This window comes from Lissotriton helveticus, chromosome 6 (genome assembly GCF_964261635.1).
Source record: "Lissotriton helveticus chromosome 6, aLisHel1.1, whole genome shotgun sequence".
Classification (NCBI taxonomy): Eukaryota; Metazoa; Chordata; class Amphibia; order Caudata; family Salamandridae; genus Lissotriton; species Lissotriton helveticus.
Window position 1 is genome coordinate 710,756,263 of NC_136067.1, and position 16,976 is coordinate 710,773,238.

At 48.6% G+C, this 16,976-nt stretch overlaps 1 protein-coding gene across 1 annotated transcript in view; it reads left to right on the forward strand.

Moving 5' to 3' along the window:
• The window catches only part of ORC3 (origin recognition complex subunit 3), a 308,070-nt gene that overhangs the window by 76,717 nt on the left and 214,377 nt on the right, over window positions 1–16,976 (forward strand). The gene's annotated exons all lie outside the window — the stretch shown is intronic.

A 16,976-nucleotide genomic window follows, 5' to 3' on the forward strand; every position in this document is an offset into this window, starting at 1 on the left:
TTTGTCCTTTTGCATTGTGGGTTTTAGGGAGAGATAATGAGTCGCATCAAAACCAAAACATATAGTTCCAGAAACTCAACTTGAAACGTCTGTGTCTAACACTAGATGTCAGGAGTGTGGGGAGCATGTGAATCTACAGCACTACAAGCTACAAACTGATAGATGCAAGCAATGTTCCCTCTAGTTTTTTTCCTCTCTATGAGGCAGTGTAAGATCTCTGTGCGCTGCAGCCAAGTCTATGTGCATGAAGGAACTGATTGTGTACCCAAGTGCAGCGCTCATTATATAAATCTGTTGTAATCACCACTCCAAACTTTTAAATGCAACTAATAGGGGCTTGTGACAGTTTTGCAATGTAGATACACCCTGTCATGACACAAATTGTTTACTCTGGTGGCACCTACATTCCAGGTTTAGTAAAAACAGGACTCAGAAGTTTGTATGTGTTGTAACCTGATGTTGTTACAAGGCATCCTTTCCATAGTTACTCAGTTCCCTGCTGCCCAGCCAGTGAGTGTGATGTAATGGAATGTTGATGAGTCCCTGAGCTGTAAGAGTGTTATGTGAAGAGGGTGGGCTGAGTAATGAGGGTGCTGCTCCTGGTGGCGCATTTACCTATAACCTGTAACTTAACTTCTACAACAAACCTACATTGTATAATCTACATGACTGTCTACCTGACCACCTGCTTACAAGAGAATATCTTGTATTTACACCACTGGTGATGACCAGAAAAAGAACCAAGCGTGAAGATAAAGGCTACTAAAGAAACAGAAGAAAAAAGAGATTGAAGCTGAAGAAAAAAAGGGAAACGCCCTGAAGGTCCCACCAGTGTCTATTACACCAGACAGCCTGCAGTCAGCAAAAGACTAATGGCGTTTGAACGAAGTTCGCGGATTGAGCGTGACTCATGATTGTGTAACCTGTACCAACGAGGTGTGCAGTTGGATTGTACTGTATTTTGTTATGTTGAGCAATTGGAGGCATTCTGGCAGGGTGAGTGCATACTGAAGGAGAGTGAACTGGCAGTGTTAGAACGATATTAGGGTTTGAATTTGGAACAATATAAAGAAATCTCTAGAGGTGAGTGAATTGTTTGGCTCGTACACCATTTTTCAGGCTGTTGGTGTGCAAGGGTTTAGGCGGCATTTGAAAAGGCCCGCAAGGCTGCCATGCGCGGTTTCCATAGATTCCAGGCATGTGTAAAGTGCGGTTAGTGGGAGGACCTGCGAGGCTGCTGTGCACTCCTTTTAAGAGTCCCTGGCGCGTGTGAGGCCGAATTAGTAAAGCAATTCAGGCCCTTGTGATGTGCCAGTTGGAGGGAGCGGGCTGAGCAGTGAGGATGCTGCTCCTGGTGGGGCACTTACCTATAACCTGTATCTTAAGATAAAACTTCTACAGTAAATCTACATCTTATAATCTACCTGACTGACTGCCTCCTTACAAGAGAATATCTTGTATGTACAACAGTATGACTATAAATATCTACTGAAGGTAATGTGTTATCATGGTGACAATGACCTGAAAGGGTTAGAGCTCCCTATTGCAGCCTCTATGGCCTCGGAATAGGGCTCTGGGTGGTGTTATTAGCTTCAACCGCATGCAATAAGCAAACATCCCTCGAGGTGCGCCTAATGGCGTACAAGTCAAAAGAGACTGATGATGGGCACTTGTCTTACCTAAAGGGGAGCATGAGCCTCTTCTTTGTGAAGTTCTGAATCATCAGAGCGATCATGGCCAAGTAAGAGTATGGGCTCTTGGCATGGCGTTGTTTTTCTTCCACTTTGCTTTCTCCTTCTGGCCTTGCTCCCTCAGAGTCCGGACCCCTTCCACTCCGGAGACCCCTCTTCCCAGGCTCTCCTCCTTCACGGAATCCAGGACAACCATGGGTGCTAGGTCTGTGGATCTTGACATCCACATTATCCTCTTTCCTATTAAATCTGTCCAATCACACCATCAGTGTTCCCTCACTCGTGGGAAGACCTGCTGTCTGCTAATCAGCATGAAGCTGGGACTGCAGGTGAAAGTATTTTTCTCATTGCACTGGTGAGTCCCATATAGGGCACAGCGTAACTGAAATTGTTGAACAGTTTTGGGAACTGCTTGATTTGGGCTGTCAGAGTCTAGTTTAAAAGGGTACTTGCCTCAGACTTTGACACTGAGAACTTAGGCTTGGAATGCTTGACCCTAAAAACTGGGAGTTCCTAATTCAAAACATACGATAAGGCATCTCTCCTTGTGACTTCATTGTGTGTTGAAATCCTACAAGATGACGGATAGGGTAAAAGGGGATTTGCAGCATGTAGATAGTTATCAGAAGTGTGTAAGTCATTTTATACCCTAAATTACAGTGGATGAATTTGTTGTGTTCCAGAACACACTATCTCATTGAGGTTGGTTGCTAAATACGAATACAAAGCAATTGGGATGCTAGCTCCCAACTACAAAAACTGCACTGTTAGTTATGTCTCTTTTAACTCGGTGTGCCGTATCACATAGACATGATTTAGTGTTGCACTTGTTACATGCATATATTTTCTGCTGTGGGGAGGCCTAATGGAAAGTGGACAGTTTAAGATAATTGCATTAATGTAGACCTGCCTAGTCTTTGTATGTCAGTTCTGATACCTCCTGCCAGCTTTTTATATTGCTGGTATGTTTTTTTTTTTTTTTTTAATATGCTGGGATTTTTGCATTCATGCAAGCTCAGGTTGTAGGGGGGTGTTTCTAATGGGTCACGATGGAGAGCTCTAGAGTTGAGGCTGGTGGAAAGTGGGAGATTTGCAGAACGCCTTACAGTGGCTCAGAGTGGTGTTCAGAATACTGAGCATCCATTTGTTGATCCCTCTGCAAAACCATTGTAACTGTGATTACATGTAAAAGCGCGAGAAGGAGCTACAATACGCCTTAAACAATGACCGGGCTGAAAGTCAATGAAAATGCAGTTCCTACAGGTGAGTGGGTGATTGTGACACTCTGAAGAACACTACACCTTAAACAAAACACAGTACCAGTTACAATTCTTTTTTCCGCGCCCATTTTCGATATTCCCCATGTTTTCCGTCCCACTTAAAGCCTTGGTGACAAGTATGATTTTTCCTTTTGCTGGCAGGAAGTTTTTGAGACATCATAAAATAGCCTGAGGAGCAGACACTTTGTGCCATGGTAGGGGAGGAGTACAAATTACAGCTTTCTGCATCCCAGAGCAAGGAGTGATTAGAGGTGTGAGTTGAGCCACAAGTAGGTACTGACTCGAAGAGCCAATGCATGAGATAAACCCTCAAAAAATGTCACATGTAAATTGTGCAACAAACTTCACGTTAGAATATAAGTTGTCTTCAAGATTCAAGAAAGCTTATTTTTTCACATGCAGGAGCATTTCAAGTTAGCAGATCAGTTTATTAGGAAAGTGTTTATTAAAAGTGGAAGTTTTTAAGCATGGACTGAGATACATTACTGCCCTGGCTTTGATGACCAAGCTATAAGTGAACAAAGAGGCAAGTCAGTTGTCATGTATGCAGTATATGTGCCCTAGATTCTCCTTAAAGATGGAACAACTTTGGAGGCTATTAAATAAAACCAGTTTTTTGTAGATCGCACATCCTGAACTCAAATATTTGCGCTGCTCTAATTTATTTTTATTATTTGAAATCTGTTTATTGAAGTTTTTCCATTTATAGAGTACAATGGCAAAGCCAGTGGCAGGCAGTATAGTATACAGTGGAAGGACATATATTTATTTATTTATTTATTTATAGGTTTTTATAGCGCTATGAATAAACTCCCGAAGGAGTATCTCCGCGCTTATGACACCTAGAGTGGAGAGCTTAGATGGAGCTGCGGGGAGATATTTTAACACTTTAATACCAAAGGTCTAGTAAAAACCAGCGGATAAATGCTTAGCATAGGCTAAACAGAAAAGTTTTCAGACATTTTCTGAATTCTAGATGACTCCCACACTGTTTTAAAGAAAGCGGGAGGGAATTCCAAAAGCTTGGGCCTACCACAGACAAGGTCCTACCTCCTTGCCTTGCTTTGGTGATTTTTGGAATGTTCAACAAGAGCTGTTCACCAGACCTAAGGGTACGTGTAGGAACGTAGGGAACAAACTTAGTAGCAAGGTACTCAGGTCCTAATTCATTGAGGCCTTTGTGAATTATACAGCCGATCTTAAAATTCACTCGCTGCCTTATTGGTAACCAATGAAGTTTGTACAATAGAGGTCTAGAAGGAGACCTAGGGGGAGCATTGAGCACCAACCTCGCTGCTGTATTTTGTACCACCTGTAGGCGGTTGAGGACCTCTTCATTAGCTCCTGCCAGGAGGCCGTTGCAGTAATCAAGGCGGCTGATAATCAGAGCTTGAACCAGGCTTCTCCTATAAGAATCCGGAAGGAAAGGATGTATAGTATACAGTGGAAGGACATATATTGCAAGCAGATATTGTGGTAAGCATGTTATGTCCATATCACAATGTAGGTACAGAAGTGAGTAAACACCAGTGTACCTGTATGATAGGATAAACACTAGAGTTTGGTTTTTGAGCTGCTCTTATGTGTGATAACGAACAAAAAGGATGATTGGTGCAATAATGCATTTGCCTAGGATCACACACTTTGGTCAAGCTGTGCAATTGAGCCACTAGTTGTATCTCTTTCTGCCATCAACAAATATTGCTTTGTGCTTAATTCCTAAAGGATGTGATTCAGACCTGCCATCTCACACGGTGCCAAGACGATATCGGCTCCCATCACACTGTCACCCGGTGAGCTACCAAAATAACACGATGGCAGAGAAAACAAGTTGAAAACCACTGTAAATAGTGGATTTCCAGCTTGTTTTCCGTGACTTTGAACTGCGGACATAAATTAAGGGGTGTGAAAACACCCCAGGACATCGGCACCAGCCTTAGCAAGCTTTTTGTTAGGTCTCGACCTACAGCATTGCTTTAGCAGTGCTTGTTTGTGTCGAGATTATAGAGAGGCTTTCAAAAGTCTACCCAAACTGCTGCGGATCGTGTACAGTTCATGTGAGCCAGGAGCGTGCACAAAGCACACCACAAGCCTCGGCATCAGACTTCAAAGGGATCCGCTCCCCTGCCCCCGTATCAGACTTCAAAGGAATGCGCTCTCCCGCCCCACCACAGCAATGCCGAGAGCTTCATCACACTCTCCTAACGAGTCTTCCTTCTCCCGCATGTGACCCTACCTGCCCCATCCCGGATCCATCTTCATTATTTTCTGCTTTTCCCTGTTTCCACCACACACTCCACTCCTTTGTGTCTCCTTTCTGGCCTCTTTCCTACTTGACTTTTCATCCTTTATCCTTTAATACCATTTCCACCTTCTTCCAACCCCTTCGAGCACTGTTATCTTAACATTTGTGTTTCTCTCTGTCTTATAATGTCTGCCCTGCCACCATTTACTTTGGACCCTCACACACCCTCACCCTCACACACCCTCACCCCCACACACCCTCACCCCCTCACCACCCTCACACACCCTCACCCACCCTCACATCCCCTCACCCTCGCATCCCCTCACCCTCGCATCCCCTCACCCTCGCATCCCCTCACCCTCACATCCCCTCACCCTCACCCTCACATCCCCTCACCCTCACCCTCACATCCCCTCACCCTCACATCCCCTCACCCTCACATCCCCTCACCCTCACATCCACTCACCCTCTCATCCCCTCACCCTCCCTCACACCCTCACCCTCACACATCCTCACACACCCTCACTCACCCTCACACACCCTCACCCCTCACAACCCTCTCACCCTCACACACCCTCACCCTCACACCCCCTCACCCTCACCCCCTCACCCACATCCCCAAACCCTCACACCCCCACCCCCACCCTCACACCCCCTCACTCACCCTCACTCACCCTCACCCCCCTCACCCACCCTCACTCACCCACCCTCACTCACCCACACACCCTCACCCTCACAACCCTCTCACCCTCATCCACCCTCACCCTCACACACTCCCACCCTCACACACTCCCACCCTCACACACTCCCACCCTCACACACTCCCACCCTCACCCAGCCTCACACCCCCTCACCCAGCCTCACACCCCCTCACCCTCCCTCACACCCCCTCACCCTCCCTCACACCCCCTCACCCTCCCTCACACCCCCACACCCTCCCTCACACCCCCCACCCTCCCTCACACCCCCTCACCCTCCCTCACACCCCCTCACCCTCCCTCACACCCCCTCACCCTCCCTCACACCCCCTCACCCTCCCTTCACACCCCCTCACCCTCCCTTCACACCCCCTCACCTTCCTTCACACCCCCTCACCCTCCTTCACACCCCCTCACCCTCCTTCACACCCCCTCACCCTCCCTCACACATCCTCACACCCCCTCAACCACACACCCCCTCAACCACACACCCCCTCAACCACACACCCCCTCAACCACACACCCCCTCAACCACACACCCCCTCACCCACACACCTCCTCACCCACACACCTCCTCACCCACACACCTCCCTCACCCACACACCTCCCTCACCCACACACCTCCCTCACCCTCACACCCCCTCACCCTCCCTCACCCTCCCTCACCCCCACACCCCGTCACCCCCACACCCCCTCACCCCGTCACCCCCACACCCCCACACCCCCTCACTCTCACACCCCCTCACTCTCACACCCCCTCACTCTCACACACCCTCACACTCTCACCCCCTCACCCTCCCTCACCCTCACACCCTCCCTCACCCTCTCACCCTCACACACCCTCACCCCCTCGCACCCCTCACCCCCTCGCACCCCTCACCCACCCTCTCACCCTCACCCACCCTCTCACCCTCACACACCCTCTCACCCTCACACACCCTCTCACCCTCACACACCCTCTCACCCTCACACACCCTCTCACCCTGTCACCCTCACACCCCTCACCCTCACACCCCTCACCCTCACACCCCTCACCCTCACACCCCTCACCCTCACCCTCACCCCCCCTCACCCTCACCCCCCCTCACACCCACTCACTGACCCTCACCACCACAACCCTCTCACCCTCACCCTCACAACACTCTCACTATCACACCCCCTCACACCCCCTCACCCTCGCACACCCTCACTCACCCTTACTCACATAGCATAACAAAACAAAGCATAGGATAGCAAAACGAAACATAGCATAACAAAACAAAACATAGCATAGCAAAACACACAAAAGCATAGCATAACAAAACATAGCAAAACAAAGCATAACATAGCATAGCATAACATAACGAAGCATAGCAAAACAAAACATAGCATAGTATAACAAAACATAGCAAAGCATAACAAAACACAACATAGCAGAACAAAACATAGCATAACCTAACAAAGCATAACATAACATAACTAAACACAGCATAGCATAACTAAACACAGCATAGCATAACAAAACATAGCATAGCAAAACATAGCATAACAAAACATAGCATAACAAAACATAGCATAGCATCACAAAACACAGCATAGCATAACAAATCAAAACATGATAGCAAAACATAGCATAGCATAACAAAACAAAACATAGGATAGCAAAACAAAACATAGCATAGCATACAGCATCACTCAGCACCGCCACAGCATCACTCAGGGGCACCACATCACTAGGCTCTACCACAGCATCACTGAACGCCGCAGCATCACCTGTTCGCCATCACATCACTCAGCGCCACCATAGCATCAATCTGTGCAACCATTCAACAACAACTGGTTCAAATATGTTCTCTGAATGTTTCAAGCTTTATTACAAATGTAACAAAAAGATGTTCATATTTCACTTCTGTTCTTGGATTTTCGTCACAAAATACACTGAACATAATCTTCACAAGTTATTTACCAAAGTTTAAGCTATTGCCATTAGAAATTACAATAACTTTTTTTAAAGTATTAATTATTTTAAAAAATTAAAAGCCATTGTTATTTGTAATATCAATACATGTAAGTCACGTAAATACAACACATATTGCATTACAAATGCTATAGGTGTCACATTTGCGAAAGTTATAACTATTGGCATTGTAAATGACAAAGCTATTAATTTAGCTATTTTCAAAACCAACACATAAATAAAAAATGTGTTGTTTACAATACCAATAGCTCAAACTTTCCTAATGCGAGACCTATTGCATTGCAAATGCTTGTTTGTTTTTGGAGGAGGGGACTTGCGGGCAGGGTGGGGCCAAAAGCCCTTCTTAGGTACTTTTTAGCATGAGGCCCCGCCCCCTCTAAGGCTCCACCTCCTCCTCACACGGGAAGATTTTTTTGTTCAATTTGGCAGTTTTGATAATTAGATTTTGGTAACCAACAGAATCCAGTTTATTTTGTGTAGTTTGATGTGGCGCAAACATTCGGCAGTTTTACCCAGCACTTTACAACAAATACTGTATATTATTTTTTATCAGTGCCCCACTGCTAACAATCGATACATACCTGGATGACCCTATTGCTGCTGAATCCTTGCAGGCCCCCTGCCCCTGACACTAAAGGAGCAGGCAGCTGTTACTCATGCTGCATGCTCTGTGACCAGGGCAGCTGCCCAGGGCCTCGCACTCAGCCCACCAGCATGGGGCCACGCACTGGTGATGTGTCCTGTCTGTTCCCTGGCGATCCATTTCAAAGAAAGGTGTCACCTTTCTTTGAAATGGAGGGGCCTCCCTCCCCGGGTCTCTCAGGGATGGTATCTGGATACATAAGGGAGGGAGACGCTCCCTTCAATTGAAAGGAGACCCATTCACAGACACTGTGGGAGGCCCATTTTCCATCATTTTGGCGCCCCCATAGTTTTAACTTTTAGCCCACAAGCAATTCTCACACCTATCGGACTGAAGGTGTGAGAAAAGCTTGTGGGCTCAAAGTTAAAACTGTGGGGGACGACAAAATGCTGGACAATGGGCCTCCCACAGTGTCTGTGAATTGTCTCCTTGCAAGGGGCCACTTATCTACATTAATGGGGCCTCGCACATTCCCTTTTAGCCCAGGGCCTCACAAATCCTAGAACCGGCCCTGTCTGTGACATACTGTAATAAATGCATTTTGCTCGATCACACTGCCCTGTAAACTATCCACCTGCCACTGCTCCTCACGTTTCGTATCCAAGTGATCATTTTTCAGCGCCGGTAAACGTTTTTAATCCAGTGGCTGTCGAACCATCTCTTGCATGGAGCAGTGAAGTGCCAGTGTGCGCATGCTGTAGTGCGCACGCCCACACATGCTACAGAGAACAATGGATACAAGCCAATTAACATTTACCTGCATGAAAAGAAGTTTGTAAGGACAAACCCCGTAACTGTCCTGCCAAATCTGGGACGTATGCACTTCTGGAGTGCTTAAGCAAAAAGAAATAAGCAGAGGTACAAAATTAGATGGACGAGAAAGCAAATAGAGTTTAGGGGAGAGAACCACATGAGGGAGACAGCTGGAAAACGCATGTAATGTCATCGAGTGTTTAAGCAAAAATAAAAACGTAGTTACCTAAATTTGAGTAGTGTAAGTACACAAGTAAAGAGGTTGTACTCAAGGGGAGGCACAAACAGAAGATGGATAAGGCAAGACGTTGAATAAAAAGCATCCAGTTGAGTGACAATAAAGCCAACCAATTGTTAGCAATGTGTGGGCTTTAAACCCACTAATATCTTGGGAAGCTGAAAATAGGTATTTTGCAACCAGGCTGATAAAGATCAATTCAAAATGGTCAGGCGATTTAGTTGATGTTTCCTAAGTTAAATTTGCCCGGCGTAAAACGCCTCTAATACCATACGAAGTTATCCAATAAAGAGGCAGGCGCTGGAGACAGGAAGACAGGAAACAAGTTTTATTCCGACGGAGTAGAACACGTCAGATCGGACAACAAGGTATCGTCTCGAGGTGCTCTCCCAGCCTCTCTGAGACCTGGTCTTTTATACACTGGTTTAAGACATGTGAACGCTCTTTATTACAACAAAGACATTGTGAAGTATGAGGATGACATCCCCGGCACCCCCCCCAGTTCCGGCCCCTTCCAACACATGACAACATTAGAGGCCCTTACCCCTCATACAATGGGAGGGGGTTATCGCGCAGCTGAGTGTTCTGCCGATTCCTTTGGAATGTGTGCGCCTGATCGAATCTCAGGGGGTGGGGAGGTCATGATCAATAGTGGCTCCTTTCAAGAGAGGCGAGTGCATACAGTAGTGGGCAATAAACTGTATCCTCAGGCAAAGGGATGACCAGTGGTCCATGTAGAAAATCAGGCTCAGAGGAAGGGGTCATCAAAGGAGGGGTATTCATGAAAGGAAAGGAGGTGTTGGTCAGGTGTGATTCTTAGAGACAGAGTCATGCGGGAGGGGAGGGCTCATGACTTGTGCATGTGAGAGCGGGGACAGCCAGGGTGCGTGGGGGAGGCTTGCAAGGTTCAGGGAAGTGCGCTGACGGGCGATCGTGAACAGGGAGACCATGGTACCTAAAAATGGCTGTCGTGTAGGTTCATACGTGAGTCTGCAAGATGGCGTAGATGATGTTCAGTACACGAACTAAAAGTCCACAGTCCTCCCTTTTAACATGTCTCGCCAGCTTGTCAGTTCGGATCGATCCCCATGAGACCACGCACCTCTATCTCGTATAGGGGACTCATGTGCTCAGTCTTAAAGTCCAAAGTCTTAGGGCATATACAGTTGGAAATGAGTGCACACAAAGGTGGTAAACATTGAATACCTAAGCAACACCCACACAGTATCATGATTGGCATCAATATAAACGTAAACAATCTCCATCCCCAGGCCTTCAAAGTGTCCCAGAACCAGCCTCCAAGCGACCATCCTTCCTGCTCCTGATGAACCTCTGAGGACAGTCTGTGGAGGTGTTCGATGGCTTTGTAGACTGAAGGTGAGTTATCTGGCACATAGGTGCAACAGCTGGAGCCGATGATGCGGCATGCACCTCCACGGTCGGCCAGAACCACATCTAGAACAAGACGGTTTTGAAGAGCCACCAAGCGGACTGCCTGAAGCTCAGCCGTGTTGTTAGCAAGGATGCCAGCGGTGATGTTAATGGTTGTTTCCACTGCCTGAGTCAGGTGTCGGATAGCGCGGCTATTTGCCATTGGGCCCCACAGAGGAACAAGTCCCTTCGCCGCATCCAGGAACTGTGCTCCGGTGGAGTCGGCTTGTCCAATGTCTCCAGCACGCTTTTGCCGGTGATGGTAGGCTGGGGCCACATATGTGGGAGGAAGAATGAAGGCGATGTAGCACGTACCCCTCCAGCCTTTCGGGAGCCAAGTGTAAGCTTTGGTGCCACAAACAAAGTACATATTCGGGGAAGCAACAAAGGAGGGGGGGTCAGCTGAGACCAATGTTTTGGTGATGCGACAGGAACTGTGACCCACCAGCTGCGTTCCCTGGCCTTCGAGGCATACGAGTCCTGTGACATTGATGACAGACAGGGCCACGGTCAGGGTGGCAGCCGTTTGTTTCCGCAGGTGGGAGAAGGTGGGTCTGGCTGGATTGTGGAGCACTTGCATTTCGACTCTTTCTTTGGCAGGGATGTTCGTAAGGAAGGCTGAACCTGAAATCACAGGACAAAAGGGGGCAGAAGTCTTTCCTGTTTTGTTCAGCCAGAACCCATAGTAGAAGTGCGACACTGTTTGACCAGAAGCGGCGTTGTCCTTGTGGCTTTCCTGCAAGAGGATCAACCAGGCGAGGCAGGAGCCGTGAACTGAGAAAGGAGAAGGGATGAAGGGGATGGAGTGTCCGGTGGCATGCGGGAGCAACCCGCAGATCCAGCAGTTCGTGGCATTTGCAGCAAGGTTGTGCTGGTGCAACAGTTGCACGAAGGAATTGTTCCAGAACTCCTTACGCCTTTCTCGGAGCTGAGGTGAAAGGGTGATCAGGTAGTGCTCTTTCATGGTGGTTGGCTGTACAGTGGTCGGCAACATCTGGTGAGCGGGTGTGCTTTCTTCCAAGATCCAGAAGGAAGTCATGAGGAGGAGGCAAAAGAGGAAGACAATGAAGAAAGCGATTGTCTTTGATTTGTGCAAATTATCAGTCTTTGGGTTCCTGTAGTGGGTATTTCCTGTTGCTTCCGACGTCTTCTTATCTGGCGCTTCCATCATCTTCTTATCTGGCGCTTCCATCATCTTCATCTTCAAGGTGCTCGGTAGTGGGTAGAACCACAGACTTTGTTTAGCTTCTCTCCGGGTAACCCTTGGTTGCTTTGGGCCACCGTTCTGAGATTTTTAACTTAGTCAGTGGCCTACTTAGCCGAAGCTCCCTCCTTTCGACGCAGGAAATACCCTTCTCGGGATGGCACAGTGGGATCAGAGTGTTTTGCAAGTTCAAGTGCCTCGGTATCAGGATAGCAGTTCAGTGATGGTCGGTCTTTGTCCAGGAGTTCTTCTTGGGTGCTGACGTTGTCTGTCGTGGCCAGGGTCGAGGAGACCTTCTTGCAGTGATGGCCGTGCAGCCAGTGCCTCTTTCCCTCCACTAGAAGAGCCGTCCGAGTGGTGATCAGTACTTGCCAGGGGCCCGTTCACCGGGGTTCCAGACTCTTAGCTCGTTGAAAGTTCCGGACTAGAACATAATCTCCCGGTTGGATATCGTGACCGGGACCCCTGGAAGCATCGGGGATAGCCTGCTGCACCTGTTGATGAATGACAGACAACGTTTTAGTTAACTTGTATAAATAATCTGACAGTAGGACGTCGGGGACGTCGTGAATGGAGGTCGGTTTGGGAGCAGTCCAGAGGTTCATTGGTCGCCCAAACACAACCTCGTAGGGGGTCAAGTGGTGCTTAGTGGGAGTGGAGCGCATCGATAGTAGTGCCAGTGGGAGGGCATCTGGCCATTTAAGTCCTGTGGTGGCTACTATCTTTGACAGTTTCAGTTTCAGTGTAGCGTTGTGTCGCTCAACCAGGCCAGCGGATTGGGGGTGGAAGACTGCATGGAACCTCTGTTTTACCCCCAACCCCTTCAGGATTAGTTGGATAACTTCAGCTATGAAGTGGGGGCCATTGTCGCTCCATAAAATTCGACAAAGACCGTAGCGAGGAAAAAACTCTTTCAGTAGTACTTTGGCAGTAGTCATGGCAGTGTTATCTCGGGTCGGATAGGCTTCCACCCATTTGCTGAAGGCACATACAATGACGAATACGTACTTCAAGCCTTGGCACCTCTCCAGCTGGATGTAATCCATCTGGAGGACCTCAAATGGGTGGTCGGGGATCCCAAACCCTCCCCGGGGTACCACAGTTCCTTTCCCGGGGTTGTGTTGTAGGCAGATAAGGCACTGCTGGACCAGGCGTTTGGCCGCGTCGGGGATCTTGTTGTTGTGCCAGACTTTGGAAATGAGTTCAATCATGGGGGCAGAACCTATGTGTGCAGGGGAGTGTGCCATTGTCAGTATGGGGATCAAGTATGAGTCGGGCAGCAACCATTTGTTCGTGTCTTTTGTCCGCCAGCAGCCTTCATCGTCCCTTAGACCCACCCGTGCCCACTCAGTCAGTTCGTGGGGTGTGCTGGCCGATTGGATGTCCCTAATCGTTTCCCTAGCGTCGGTCCATTTTTCTGCTTGTGACCTGGTCACATACATACGTGTCGTTGTCCTATTCTCAGCTGTGGTTCGGGCAGTGATGTCGGCTAGTGCGTTTCCCTGTCCGACTAAATCTGTCACCTTCTTGTGTGCCTGGCATTTGATTACTGCTAATCGTTTGGGGAGGAGAACTGCTTCAATTAGGGCGGAGACTAGATCTCCGTGAAGGATGGGCGTGCCGTGGGACGTCAGGAATCCCCTTTCCCTCCACAGGAGCCCAAAATGATGAACCACCCCGAAGGCATACTGGCTGTCCGTGTAAATGTTTGCCGTGGTTCCCGCTGCTATGATACATGCTCGTGTGAGGGCAATTAGCTCTGCTGCCTGTGCGGATTGTTGTGTGATGCGAGCTGTTTCAACTACTGTTCGGGCTGTCGTCACCGCATAGGCAGCTGAGCCATCTACCCATAGTTCTCCATCAGGGTCTGAAAAAGCAATGTCTCGGAGGTCAATTCTACTCCTAGTCTGTTAGTCCGTGAGGGTCACACAGTCGTGTGTGGGGGGCACATCGGGGTCATTTTCAGGCAAGGGCAACAGTGTAGCAGGATTCAATGTCGTGCATCTCTTCAACGTGATGTGGGGGGCAAGTAGAGTCAATTCGTACCCTGTCAGTCATGCACTAGTCAGGTGTTGAGTCTTGGTCTGGTTCAAAAGGGTGTCAACTGCATGGGGTACTAATACCGTGAGGGAGTTCGAAAGTACAATTCCCTCACTCTGGCGGATAGAGACAGCAGCAGCGGCTACCGCTCGAAGGCAGGCAGGTAAAGCTCTGGCGACTGGATCAAGAGTGGCAGAGAAGTAGGCACAAGGGCGTTGTTTGGAGCCGATGGGCTGAGTTAGAACAGATAATGCGCATCCCTCCCTTTCGTGAGTGAAGAGGGAGAAGGGCTTGGAGTAATCTGGCGTTCCTAGGACGGGTGCCGAGCAAAGGGCATCCCGCAGCTCCTTAAAGGACGCTTGGCATTCGGAGGTCCAAGGGAGTGGGAAAGGGACATCTTTGGCCAACAGGGAAAGTAGGGGTTTTATGATGAGACTGAAATTCGGTAACCATTGTCGGCAAAAAGAGGTAAGGCCCACCAATGAACGGACTTGTTTCTGTGTTTTTGGGATGGGGGTGTCTAGGATGGTTTGGATTCGGTCGGGCGTAAGTTTCCTCCCTTCTTTGGACAGGAGATGGCCTAGGTAAGTCACTTGAGGCTGGCAGAACTGTAGTTTCTTTTTGGAGACTTTGTGGCCATTCTCCGCAAGAAAGTGCAAGAGCTGGATAGTGGCCGTGATTGCAAGTGGAGTGGTGTCGGCCGCCAAAAGGATATCATCGACATATTGGATCAACACCACTCCGTCCGGTAGCTGGACAGCGTCCAACTGTCTTTTGAGGGCCTGGCTATAAATGCTGGGACTTTCAGTATAGCCCTGGGGAGCTCTACAAAATCGGTACGAACGGTTTTTTAAAGTGAAGCCGAAGAGATAACGGCTGTCTGGATGGATGGGGATAGAGAAAAATGCATTTTTAAGATCAATAACGGTGAAGGTGGTGGCAGTGGACGGGATGAGAGTCAGAATGGAGGCGATGTCTCAGACTACAGGGTACTGTGGTACCACCACTTTGTTGACTTCTCGCAGGTCGATGATGAAGCGGTACGCTTTCTCATCTCCCTCACCTTGCTTCTTAATAATGGGTAGGATAGGGCTATTGCAGACATTACTAACCACTTCCTCTACCACTCCTGCATCTACCAAGGACTGAATAATCGCTACCAACGCCTTCTCGCCTTCGGGCGATATCCTGTACTGTGGGAGTTTCGGGAGTATTGCATCTGGTCGAACAGTTATGTGTACAGGATCGATCATCATTCGTCCTACATCCGAGTCGTTTCTGGCCCATAGGTACAGGGGTAGGGTATCGAGCAAGGATAGGTCAGCATCTGTTATGGTGTACATATGTCGTGTGGGGTAGGGTCTGGACATGCTCTGGTTGTCGTACAGGATGACTCGGACTCCATCCGGGGAACACCTAATAGTAGCTCGGAAATGTTTCAGTAAATCAATACCCATAATGGCGTCAGGGGAGTTGGAGGAGAGCAAAAACGTTGTGTCAGTGGGATTGTTTCCTAGGTCAAAGGAGATAGGTACAGACAGGGGATTAGTGGAGGGCGTTCCATCGAAACCTATCGATGTAATGTGTGAGCCAGACAAGGGTGCCCTTGGAATCAGTCGCTTTGATAATACACTACGTGTCGCTCCAGTGTCTACCAAGAATGGAGACTTTGTACCCAGGACCTTAGCAGTGACGTAAGGACCTTGCTGGTCAACACAGAGCTCGACTGGATCCCTCCCTTGCCCCTGGCCGTCCTATGCAGAGTCGTGAGTATTGTTGCAGTCGGACTGTTGGCACTGATTCTGTCGGGGGCGGTCAAATGTGTTTGGTCTGCCAGGTCGGTCATTGGTGGTGTCGTGGGTCTGCCCTCGCCCCTGCCCTCCAGTTTTGGGGCCATTTGTCATGTCCCTTGTCTCTTTATTTTTAATCATTTCCCGAAGGGCCAGGCATTGAGACTTCCAATGTCCAAATTCTTTACAAAATGCACACTGGTTCTCATCGAGGTCGGTTCGTGGAGCGCCGGGTGTGGGGTTGCGGTCTCTAAGGGGCGGATTCCTAGGGGCATTCGACTGGTAGTTTCCCCAATACCGTTCCCTTCCTGTAGTCACTCCCTGCAATTGAGCAATCATCACTCGTTCCTTTAAGTCCTTTTTCTTTCTCTGTCGCCCTCTCGTTCTCGTTCTTTTGGTGTTCGTAATACTGAGCCATCTGAAGGATAGCTGCAGGTTTGGAGGCTCCCCAACTACTCTCGCTCGTCTGTAACTTTTGGGAGACCTCTTGCGATAGCCCCTTTACGTAGTTTTGCACGAATAGGTGTTGTCCGGTTGCGGTGGTCATGTCTTGGCCACTGTAGTCGGACAACACCGTTTCAAATCGGGAGAAATATTCTGATACGTCTTCCTGGGGTTTCTGACGGCAAGCCGTGACTACCGACCAGTCTACCTTCTTCTCTGGGATCAATGTCTTTAGTTTCTGCACTATTTTGTCCGGGATTTCCAGTATGTCTTTTACAGGTTTCTTTCCGGGCTCTCGCTGCCTATCTAGTTCATTGAGTTGTTTCCAGGTGTGTCCGAACAGATCTGTGTGGTCGGCTTTCCGGATTTGCTTCCACACATCGGCCGGCAGACACAACCCGAAAAACAAATCAATGTCCGATAGAGTCATTATGGTTGAGCCCAAGGCTGTGCCTAGTTCGGTATAAAATGCTGTAGGGTTCTTTCTTAAATCGGGCAGGGTTTGCCTAAAAGTTAAAATATCTTGCCGATCCCATGGTTGGTAAACCCAGTTGTACACAAC